Here is a 13,096-nt window from a genome sequence, read left to right as displayed (position 1 = left end):
GTTAAATTTTTTGACATAGGGTGCAGGCAGATTACGGGCCTCACATAGCTGCTGCCAGGCCCCTAATCTGCCATGGGCCCCTATAAACCGCCTCCTCATGCTGCTGCCAAGTCTAGAGTCTCTCATGGGTCCCTGTACAGCCTCCCATTGCTGCTGTCTCCATCGCCACACTCTGCTGCCATGTGCCACTTTCAGGTCTCTTCACACTGCTGGTGTGTTTAATTTTTTGACATAGGGTGCAGGCAGATTACGGGCCTCACATAGCTGCTGCCAGGCCCCTAATCTGCCATGGGCCCCTATATACCGCCTCCTCATGCTGCTGCCAAGTCCAGAGTCTCTCATGGGTCCCTGTACGGCCTCCCATTGCTGCTGTCTCCATCGCCACACTCTGCTGCCATGTGCCACTTTCAGGTCTCTTCACACTGCTGGTGTGTTAAATTTTTTGACATAGGGTGCAGGCAGATTACGGGCCTCACATAGCTGCTGCCAGGCCCCTAATCTGCCATGGGCCCCTATAAACCGCCTCTTCATGCTGCTGCCAAGTCTAGAGTCTCTCATGGGTCCCTGTACGGCCTCCCATTGCTGCTGTCTCCATCGCCACACTCTGCTGCCATGTGCCACTTTCAGGTCTCTTCACACTGCTGGTGTGTTTAATTTTTTGACATAGGGTGCTGCAAGATAACGGGCCTCACATAGCTGCTGCCAGGCCCCTAATCTGCCATGGGCCCCTATATACCGCCTCCTCATGCTGCTGCCAAGTCCAGAGTCTCTCATGGGTCCCTGTACGGCCTCCCATTGCTGCTGTCTCCATCGCCACACTCTGCTGCCATGTGCCACTTTCAGGTCTCTTCACACTGCTGGTGTGTTAAATTTTTTGACATAGGGTGCAGGCAGATTACGGGCCTCACATAGCTGCTGCCAGGCCCCTAATCTGCCATGGGCCCCTATAAACCGCCTCCTCATGCTGCTGCCAAGTCTAGAGTCTGTCATGGGTCCCTGTACGGCCTCCCATTGCTGCTGTCTCCATCGCCACACTCTGCCATGTGCCACTTTCAGGTCTCTTCACACTGCTGGTGTGTTTAATTTTTTGACATAGGGTGCAGGCAGATTACGGGCCTCACATAGCTGCTGCCAGGCCCCTAATCTGCCATGGGCCCCTATATACCGCCTCCTCATGCTGCTGCCAAGTCCAGAGTCTCTCATGGGTCCCTGTACGGCCTCCCATTGCTGCTGTCTCCATCGCCACACTCTGCTGCCATGTGCCACTTTCAGGTCTCTTCACACTGCTGGTGTGTTTAATTTTTTGACATAGGGTGCAGGCAGATTACGGGCCTCACATAGCTGCTGCCAGGCCCCTAATCTGCCATGGGCCCCTATATACCGCCTCCTCATGCTGCTGCCAAGTCCAGAGTCTCTCATGGGTCCCTGTAGGCCTCCCATTGCTGCTGTCTCCATCGCCACACTCTGCTGCCATGTGCCACTTTCAGGTCTCTTCACACTGCTGGTGTGTTTAATTTTTTGACATAGGGTGCAGGCAGATTACGGGCCTCACATAGCTGCTGCCAGGCCCCTAATCTGCCATGGGCCCCTATATACCGCCTCCTCATGCTGCTGCCAAGTCTAGAGTCTCTCATGGGTCCCTGTACGGCCTCCCATTGCTGCTGTCTCCATCGCCACACTCTGCTGCCATGTGCCACTTTCAGGTCTCTTCACACTGCTGGTGTGTTTAATTTTTTGACATAGGGTGCAGGCAGATTACGGGCCTCACATAGCTGCTGCCAGGCCCCTAATCTGCCATGGGCCCCTATAAACCGCCTCCTCATGCTGCTGCCAAGTCTAGAGTCTGTCATGGGTCCCTGTACGGCCTCCCATTGCTGCTGTCTCCATCGCCACACTCTGCCATGTGCCACTTTCAGGTCTCTTCACACTGCTGGTGTGTTTAATTTTTTGACATAGGGTGCAGGCAGATTACGGGCCTCACATAGCTGCTGCCAGGCCCCTAATCTGCCATGGGCCCCTATATACCGCCTCCTCATGCTGCTGCCAAGTCCAGAGTCTCTCATGGGTCCCTTTACGGCCTCCCATTGTTGCTGTCTCCATCGCCACACTCTGCTGCCATGTGCCACTTTCAGGTCTCTTCACACTGCTGGTGTGTTTAATTTTTTGACATAGGGTGCAGGCAGATTACGGGCCTCACATAGCTGCTGCCAGGCCCCTAATCTGCCATGGGCCCCTATATACCGCCTCCTCATGCTGCTGCCAAGTCCAGAGTCTCTCATGGGTCCCTGTACGGCCTCCCATTGTTGCTGTCTCCATCGCCACACTCTGCTGCCATGTGCCACTTTCAGGTCTCTTCACACTGCTGGTGTGTTTAATTTTTTGACATAGGGTGCAGGCAGATTACGGGCCTCACATAGCTGCTGCCAGGCCCCTAATCTGCCATGGGCCCCTATATACCGCCTCCTCATGCTGCTGCCAAGTCCAGAGTCTCTCATGGGTCCCTGTACGGCCTCCCATTGCTGCTGTCTCCATCGCCACACTCTGCTGCCATGTGCCACTTTCAGGTCTCTTCACACTGCTGGTGTGTTAAATTTTTTGACATAGGGTGCAGGCAGATTACGGGCCTCACATAGCTGCTGCCAGGCCCCTAATCTGCCATGGGCCCCTATAAACCGCCTCCTCATGCTGCTGCCAAGTCTAGAGTCTCTCATGGGTCCCTGTACGGCCTCCCATTGCTGCTGTCTCCATCGCCACACTCTGCTGCCATGTGCCACTTTCAGGTCTCTTCACACTGCTGGTGTGTTTAATTTTTTGACATAGGGTGCTGCAAGATAACGGGCCTCACATAGCTGCTGCCAGGCCCCTAATCTGCCATGGGCCCCTATATACCGCCTCCTCATGCTGCTGCCAAGTCCAGAGTCTCTCATGGGTCCCTGTACGGCCTCCCATTGCTGCTGTCTCCATCGCCACACTCTGCTGCCATGTGCCACTTTCAGGTCTCTTCACACTGCTGGTGTGTTAAATTTTTTGACATAGGGTGCAGGCAGATTACGGGCCTCACATAGCTGCTGCCAGGCCCCTAATCTGCCATGGGCCCCTATAAACCGCCTCCTCATGCTGCTGCCAAGTCTAGAGTCTGTCATGGGTCCCTGTACGGCCTCCCATTGCTGCTGTCTCCATCGCCACACTCTGCCATGTGCCACTTTCAGGTCTCTTCACACTGCTGGTGTGTTTACTTTTTTGACATAGGGTGCAGGCAGATTACGGGCCTCACATAGCTGCTGCCAGGCCCCTAATCTGCCATGGGCCCCTATATACCGCCTCCTCATGCTGCTGCCAAGTCCAGAGTCTCTCATGGGTCCCTGTACGGCCTCCCATTGCTGCTGTCTCCATCGCCACACTCTGCTGCCATGTGCCACTTTCAGGTCTCTTCACACTGCTGGTGTGTTTAATTTTTTGACATAGGGTGCAGGCAGATTACGGGCCTCACATAGCTGCTGCCAGGCCCCTAATCTGCCATGGGCCCCTATATACCGCCTCCTCATGCTGCTGCCAAGTCCAGAGTCTCTCATGGGTCCCTGTACGGCCTCCCATTGCTGCTGTCTCCATCGCCACACTCTGCTGCCATGTGCCACTTTCAGGTCTCTTCACACTGCTGGTGTGTTTAATTTTTTGACATAGGGTGCAGGCAGATTACGGGCCTCACATAGCTGCTGCCAGGCCCCTAATCTGCCATGGGCCCCTATATACCGCCTCCTCATGCTGCTGCCAAGTCTAGAGTCTCTCATGGGTCCCTGTACGGCCTCCCATTGCTGCTGTCTCCATCGCCACACTCTGCTGCCATGTGCCACTTTCAGGTCTCTTCACACTGCTGGTGTGTTTAATTTTTTGACATAGGGTGCAGGCAGATTACGGGCCTCACATAGCTGCTGCCAGGCCCCTAATCTGCCATGGGCCCCTATAAACCGCCTCCTCATGCTGCTGCCAAGTCTAGAGCCTGTCATGGGTCCCTGTACGGCCTCCCATTGCTGCTGTCTCCATCGCCACACTCTGCCATGTGCCACTTTCAGGTCTCTTCACACTGCTGGTGTGTTTAATTTTTTGACATAGGGTGCAGGCAGATTACGGGCCTCACATAGCTGCTGCCAGGCCCCTAATCTGCCATGGGCCCCTATATACCGCCTCCTCATGCTGCTGCCAAGTCCAGAGTCTCTCATGGGTCCCTTTACGGCCTCCCATTGTTGCTGTCTCCATCGCCACACTCTGCTGCCATGTGCCACTTTCAGGTCTCTTCACACTGCTGGTGTGTTTAATTTTTTGACATAGGGTGCAGGCAGATTACGGGCCTCACATAGCTGCTGCCAGGCCCCTAATCTGCCATGGGCCCCTATATACCGCCTCCTCATGCTGCTGCCAAGTCCAGAGTCTCTCATGGGTCCCTGTACGGCCTCCCATTGCTGCTGTCTCCATCGCCACACTCTGCTGCCATGTGCCACTTTCAGGTCTCTTCACACTGCTGGTGTGTTAAATTTTTTGACATAGGGTGCAGGCAGATTACGGGCCTCACATAGCTGCTGCCAGGCCCCTAATCTGCCATGGGCCCCTATAAACCGCCTCCTCATGCTGCTGCCAAGTCTAGAGTCTGTCATGGGTCCCTGTACGGCCTCCCATTGCTGCTGTCTCCATCGCCACACTCTGCCATGTGCCACTTTCAGGTCTCTTCACACTGCTGGTGTGTTTAATTTTTTGACATAGGGTGCAGGCAGATTACGGGCCTCACATAGCTGCTGCCAGGCCCCTAATCTGCCATGGGCCCCTATATACCGCCTCCTCATGCTGCTGCCAAGTCCAGAGTCTCTCATGGGTCCCTGTACGGCCTCCCATTGCTGCTGTCTCCATCGCCACACTCTGCTGCCATGTGCCACTTTCAGGTCTCTTCACACTGCTGGTGTGTTAAATTTTTTGACATAGGGTGCAGGCAGATTACGGGCCTCACATAGCTGCTGCCAGGCCCCTAATCTGCCATGGGCCCCTATAAACCGCCTCCTCATGCTGCTGCCAAGTCTAGAGTCTCTCATGGGTCCCTGTACGGCCTCCCATTGCTGCTGTCTCCATCGCCACACTCTGCTGCCATGTGCCACTTTCAGGTCTCTTCACACTGCTGGTGTGTTTAATTTTTTGACATAGGGTGCTGCAAGATAACGGGCCTCACATAGCTGCTGCCAGGCCCCTAATCTGCCATGGGCCCCTATATACCGCCTCCTCATGCTGCTGCCAAGTCCAGAGTCTCTCATGGGTCCCTGTACGGCCTCCCATTGCTGCTGTCTCCATCGCCACACTCTGCTGCCATGTGCCACTTTCAGGTCTCTTCACACTGCTGGTGTGTTAAATTTTTTGACATAGGGTGCAGGCAGATTACGGGCCTCACATAGCTGCTGCCAGGCCCCTAATCTGCCATGGGCCCCTATAAACCGCCTCCTCATGCTGCTGCCAAGTCTAGAGTCTGTCATGGGTCCCTGTACGGCCTCCCATTGCTGCTGTCTCCATCGCCACACTCTGCCATGTGCCACTTTCAGGTCTCTTCACACTGCTGGTGTGTTTAATTTTTTGACATAGGGTGCAGGCAGATTACGGGCCTCACATAGCTGCTGCCAGGCCCCTAATCTGCCATGGGCCCCTATATACCGCCTCCTCATGCTGCTGCCAAGTCCAGAGTCTCTCATGGGTCCCTGTACGGCCTCCCATTGCTGCTGTCTCCATCGCCACACTCTGCTGCCATGTGCCACTTTCAGGTCTCTTCACACTGCTGGTGTGTTTAATTTTTTGACATAGGGTGCAGGCAGATTACGGGCCTCACATAGCTGCTGCCAGGCCCCTAATCTGCCATGGGCCCCTATATACCGCCTCCTCATGCTGCTGCCAAGTCCAGAGTCTCTCATGGGTCCCTGTACGGCCTCCCATTGCTGCTGTCTCCATCGCCACACTCTGCTGCCATGTGCCACTTTCAGGTCTCTTCACACTGCTGGTGTGTTTAATTTTTTGACATAGGGTGCAGGCAGATTACGGGCCTCACATAGCTGCTGCCAGGCCCCTAATCTGCCATGGGCCCCTATATACCACCTCCTCATGCTGCTGCCAAGTCCAGAGTCTCTCATGGGTCCCTGTACGGCCTCCCATTGCTGCTGTCTCCATCGCCACACTCTGCTGCCATGTGCCACTTTCAGGTCTCTTCACACTGCTGGTGTGTTTAATTTTTTGACATAGGGTGCAGGCAGATTACGGGCCTCACATAGCTGCTGCCAGGCCCCTAATCTGCCATGGGCCCCTATATACTGCCTCCTCATGCTGCTGCCAAGTCCAGAGTCTCTCATGGGTCCCTGTACGGCCTCCCATTGCTGCTGTCTCCATCGCCACACTCTGCTGCCATGTGCCACTTTCAGGTCTCTTCACACTGCTGGTGTGTTAAATTTTTTGACATAGGGTGCTGGCAGATTACGGGCCTCCCATTGCTGCTGCCAGACATGTAATCTGCCATGGGCCCCCGTACCGACTCCTCATGCTGTGACGTTGCAACAAGGTGTAATTCAACCCTACATATGTTAGACCGCCTTTACGAACAGCTAAAGGCCATCACAGATTTCCTGATGTTAAAAGCGGATAAAGGTACTCCCTGTGTAACTTAGATGTCAGCCATTGTCAGCTCATGTGTGACACCTGCGCTTGCTCAGGCCCTTTGAGGAGGCCACGCTATTCGTGAGTCGGCAGGACTATGGGATGAATGAGGTCAAATCGGCCATGGGCCCCCGTACCGCCTGTTCACGCTGATGCTGGTCCCACAGTGTGACCTGGGTCCCTGTACGGCCTCCCATTGCTTCCACTCTGCCATGTACCTCTTTGAAATCTCCTCACACTCCTGCGGTTGTCCATTTTGTCATAGGTTGCTGGCAGATTAGCGGCCTTCCATAGGTGCCGCCAGGCCCCATATCGACCATGGGCCCCCGTACCTCCTGGTCACGCTGCTGCTGAGCCCACAGTGTGACCTGGGTCCCTGTACGGCCTCCCATTGCTTCCACTCTGCCATGTGCCACTTTGAAATCTCCTCACACTCCTGCGGTTGTCCATTTTGTCATAGGTTGCTGGCAGATTACAGGCCTTCCATAGGTGCCACCAAGCCCCATATCGGCCATGGGCCCCCGTACCGCCTGGTCACGCTGCTGCTGGGCCCACAGTGTGACCTGGGTCCCTGTACCGCCTCCCATTGCTCCCACTCTGCCATGTGCCACTTTCAGGTCTCCTCACGCTCCTGCTGGTTTCCATTTTGTCATAGGTTGCTGTATGGCCTCCCATTGCTGCTGCCTCCACCGCCACACTGTGGCTCCAAACACTGGTTTTGGCCCCGTGACTGGCCAAAGGAGTGAAGTGTGCAGTGATTCTAAGATCGACGGCACTCATCTGCATGTCATACTGACAGACAGTATTATTTCTCTTCCCCAGCAGACTCCAAGGGCATTTAAATTAAAGGTACAGTGTTCTGCACTAATATTAAGTCTCTCTGAAGCCTAGAAACACCCTTTTTTAAGTTAAATTCACAGCGAATTTATTCGACTCGAATCGAATATTGTCCACGAATTCGCCGAATCAGTCGAATCGAATTTTTCATTTCTTCGCTCATCTCTAGTCATCACATCTGTGTCCTTTTAAAGTGGTAGTAAAGGTAAAAAAAACATAAAGTGCCAGTATGCATTGCATACTAGCACATTACGAAAGACTTACGTGAGAACAAAGCCCTCCAGCGGCGCGCTGTCACCTCTACAGAGGCTTCCATCTTCACCTGTTCTTCCTGCTGGGTTCATGGACTGTGGCCGCTTCAATGGCCCAGCCACAATGACATCACGGCTGCGGCACAGAGCTCTGAAGGAACAGTATATCCTGTGCAGGGGCGGACTGACCATTTGGAAACTCGGGCACTGCCCGAGGGCCCGGGGTCAGTAGGGGGCCCCCCCGAGATGCCCCTGGTATCTTTTTCATAGGCTTTTTTGAGTTTGGGCAAGGACACAGGGGCCCCATGATCCCCTATTGCCCGGGGGCCCCATGAGTTGTCAGTCCGCCCCTGATCCTGTGATGTCATCTGCAGCTGCTCCCTAGATAATCTCCTATGTGGTGCACGATTAGGAGATTTTCATTTTACCTGCAGGTAAACTTTATTATAGACTAACCTGTAGGTGAAGATTAAGATTGAGTGTTTACTACCACTTTAAGGCATTTTTTAATTTTGGAAACAGTCAAAAGTTGCAGGATGCTACATCAGGGGATTAAGGTGGTTAGTCAAGTTTTGTAATGGATTTCTAAGCCAGGAACTTGTAAACACTTAACAATTCATATGCAGGAGCATTGTCATGGTGGAGAATCCCCTTGTCAGACCAGAGCTCCATTCTTTTTCCTCAAAACAGATTCCTGTAACCTTTGCCCACATATGCATCCATCCTTTGCACTTTTGGCTGCCCTTTTTCTTGCATCATCATGGACATCTTCCCAGCCCTCCTTAAACTGCCTATGCTGTGCAAAAACACTTGATTTCTTCATGGAATGTTCACCATAAGCCTGTTGTAACAGCTCTAAAGTTTCACTCACACTTTTGTTAATTTTTATTCAAAATTTGATATTAATCAGCTGTTTTTCTGAATGGATTTCTGGGCCAGGAATTTGTAAACATTCAACAATTCATATGCAGGAGGGTCCTTTTGAGAATGTGCAGGAAACACGTCAGTGAAGAGCCTATGTGCCGACGTCAGACTGCCAAGTCCATGTGATGGCCCAACGGCCATCTTTGATGTGCCACATTTGAATCGATCGTTGACTGGTGCAGGGGAGGTTCATTTCCAGGAATGCCCATATAAGAACCCATTCCGTACTGGATGTCATTTGGGTTTTTCCCTATGCAGTGGAAAGATACATCTTTTGGAGGGATTTCCATACAGAGCCTGTTTATTTCTTTCTTCTGGTGAGTGCATAGTGGTGGAGGATTGTCACAGATGTCACTTCACATCGCTGGTCACCATTGATTCACACAGTATTGTTGGACACTGCAACATTGGACTTTATTATTTATGATATTGAATATTATTCACATATTCATCTTTTGCTCATATACTAGCGCTACACCTTTGTTTATAGGTCTACACAGACAGTGAAGGAACTAAGTATTTGATTCCCTGCTCATGAACTTGCAAATCAGTGCATAATTTGTTAGACATGCATTTCTTTTGAATTTTTTGTTGCTATTCTATTCTATGTGTTACAATGCACATACCATTCGATTTTTAGACTGATCATTTCTTTGTGAGTGGGCAAACATTCAAAATCAGCAGGGGATCAAATACTTATTTCCTTCACTGTATGTCATCATCATTATAAGGCACCCTACTCCCAATTTGATTTTCTATTGTTTTACAGCAGAAGGAGTGAGACTCCAAGGTGAATTGATATAGAGTCGGAAACACTACATGAACTTACTGCTGGAGTTTTCAAAACATAAGATTCAACTAGATGATTCAGCCTATCATCCTTTGTCTATAACTAACATCACTTTTAAGTGGATTGGCCTTTTTAAATCTTTTAGTACAGCTTTACAAAAAGGCAGATTTTTCTATAGTCTTATCTGAGCTATAACATAGAAATGGCAGGAAATAAAAGTATTTTCGGTGACTTGCTTTGACCTGTACTAAATAGCACTGTGTCATTAAGACCTAAACAAAAATGTTTGCTATCTCTGTTTTTATATGCTGAATGGCCTTGATTGTCAGAAGCCTCTTTATAAAAGCAAATGGCAGACTGTCCCTTGTTCTATGGTAGAGAATTTTGCTATTAAGTAGAGATAATTGCTGTAATGGACAAAGAAAGTATCTCATTAGTGAAAACTACACATATAATAAAATGAATTAGAGATTACTTTTCATAGTTGGCATTCCTGACACTGAAAATGGGGGCACAGAGAGAGCTGGAAGATACAAGCAAATGAATTCTTTGACAGTGTATGAATGGACATCAAGAATCCAAGGATTAAACTATATTATTACAAAAGCATCACATAAATAAGAGCCACAAACATGAAACACATTGTTTTAATCTCGTGGCCTCTTTGCAGTCACTTGCTGACTATATGTATGAGCTCTAGAAATGACTGGTGATCAGGGGCGGTCTGACCATTTGGAAACTCGTGCACTGCCCGAGGCCCCGGGGTCAGTAGGGGGCCCCATGAGATGCCCCTGGTACCTTTTCCATAGGCTTTTTTGAGTTTGGGCAAAGACACAGGGGCCCCATGATCCCTTATTGCCTGGGGGCCCCATGAGTTGTCAGTCTGCCCCTGCTGGTGATTACATTGTTGGTGACAACAGTGGACCATGTCTGCATTATGTGTGTTGGCATTGCCCCTTGTATTCTCCATTGAAGGTTTGTGTGACAGGTTGACATCATAGGAGCACAGTTAAGCCGGCCATACATGTATCAAAACTCAGCCAGTTCAGCAGAGATCGGACACATCTGGATCCATATATGCACATGTACAGAAGTTGATCTATAGATTTACCTCTCTACAGACAGACTGTCAGATTTTCCTTGCTTGATCTGCACCACTGGCTATAGCCTGCACCACTGATAAGTGTATTCTGAAGTATCCCTGCTGTCAGAATACAAAGGCTTGGCAGGGAGGTTCCCCCCGTCTACATGGAGTGTGTGGATGAGAGAATCAAGTCTTTTTTTTTTTATTCTACCCTCTGGTTGAACTATCTATGGGCTGTTTACTGTCCTTGATACACATTTCCCTGTGTGTAACCTGACATGCAGCTAAACCCTCCTGTTCTGCAATGAGCCAGATTGAATGTAATCTTGAAGCTTTGTTAACAAATCAGGGTGGGGTAAAACTATTGGGAAAAATAGATAAGAAATACATACAATCAATATATGAACCATACAAACACAATGAAATGATTAAGCTGTAGATGGCATGCTCACCAGTAATTTTGTCTGTAGGGGATGTAAATTAGTCCACAAAATGTGCTGCAGAGAATTATGGATGGTTTCTTTCACTCAGTAATTAAAATGGAGTCTGAGCTCCCAGGATGCACGTGTTTCCTTTTCTTGGCATGAAGGATGATGGGAGCTTTTATTAACTAAACAGTTTCTGGTTTCTGCAAAACAGTACATTTATTCAAGGCTCCATCTTGTGGTCAAAATTCAATATTGCCGAGAGAACACATAATGAATTTCCCTACTAAAGGCAAAACAGACTGCCTTAGTAAACAGGGACAGAGGGTCGTCCCCTTATTAAAGGTAGTACCTGAACAAGAATTTTCATGGCAAGATTACTAGGTATTGCTTTAGTGAAGGCTGCAGATTTAAATTATCCACTTCCCGTCCACCACGGCTGTCAATCACCGTGTCCTGGCCGGTGATTACTCGCCGGAACCCGGTGATTGCCGAGCATCTTCGATGGGGGGAGAACTGTTTGTAAGCAAAACAGTTCTCTCCCCTGTCAGCTCCTGCACACTGCTTTGCATGGATCTGCATAGAAAAGCCATGCAAAGCAGTGTGCTTACAGTGAAGCACACAAACACAGCACACAGTAAAATACACACAGCACACAGTTAACCCTTTGATCGTCCCTCATGTTAACCCCTTCCTGCCCAGTGCCATTAGTACATTGTCAATGCTTTTTATTAGCACTGATCACTGTATTAGTGTCACTGGGGATGTCAGTGACACCAATTCAGTTCCCCCCCAGTGTCAATCCTGCTATAAGTTTTTGATCGCCGCCTTTACTAATAAAAATAATAAAAAAAAAATCCCAGTATATATACCGCCATTTGTAAATGCTATAACTTTAACATAAACCAATTAATTTACACGTATTGGGATTTTGTTTTAGCAAAGGCATGTAGCAGAATATATTTTAGCCTAAATTTCTGATGAAATTTGATTTTTAAATTTTTTTACTGGACATGTTTAATAGCAAAAAGTCAAAAATATTGTTTTATTCTCAAAATTGTCAGTCTTTTTTTTTATAGCACACAAAAATAAAAAACGCACAGGCGATCAAATACCACTGAAAGAAAGCTCAATTTGTGGGAAAAAAAGGACGTAAATTTAATTTGGGTGCATCGTTGCATGACAGCGCAATTGTCAGTTAAAGCAATACAGCGCCGTAACGCAAAAAATGGCCTGGTCAGGAAGAGGGGTAAATCCTATGGAGGGCAAGTGGTTATTAAACAGTACTTTTAAAATTACAAGTAAAGGCTTATATGAGATTTTAACTGCTTCCTGTCCAGCAACACACATCTCTGGATTGGAAGGAGGGTGAACTGCAGCTGCAGGAATGACCGTGTTATCATTGTTTTCAGCCGGGGATTCTGAAGCCTGTAAAAGCACTCCGTAAGGCTAAACATCCACTGGATTACTTTTGGGTGGCAGAAGAGGGTGGTTAATGGCTGGGTTTACAACTACTTTAAGCTCCGGTTCACACCACTGCGACTTCAGGTGTGACATGGGATTTACAAATTGCACCTGAAATCGCATCTAATGTAGTTCTAGGGTATTGTCCTAATAGATGCGCTTTCAAGTAGCGCGATTTGAAAAATATTTCCTGCAATACTTTTTCACAGCTTCCGCAATTTTACTCTCATAGATTATATAGTAAATGGCACTGAGATCGCAGCTGTGTCTATATAAGCACTACTTTGAAGTCATGCTTAAAATGGAACCAAATGGCACCACTTTGAAATCGCATTATCATATGTGAAATGGTCATACATACAATGCAATGAGAGCACCAAACAAACACCCAAGAGTCCAAGGTTTTTAATGACAACATTGATACATAGCAGAAATTTCTTGGACTTGGACTTCTGGATGCTTGTTTGGTGCTCTCATTGAAATGTATGAATGTGGATTCTCAGCTCTGGGTTTTTTTCTTGTTCCTGGGGGAGTACCCTGTTCTATGGTGTGCTGCCGAACCAGAGCCATGATGCCCACTGACAATTTTGGTGACCCTTAGAAAATATAAATCCAGCACCCTCTTCATTCTTGTGTTTGGAATATGTGA

The sequence above is a fragment of the Staurois parvus genome, unplaced genomic scaffold (assembly GCF_062004578.1).
Source record: "Staurois parvus isolate SC_StPar_1 unplaced genomic scaffold, SC_StPar_1.0 ptg000166l, whole genome shotgun sequence".
NCBI lineage: Eukaryota > Metazoa > Chordata > Amphibia > Anura > Ranidae > Staurois > Staurois parvus.
Note: the sequence above shows the minus strand (reverse complement) of the source record.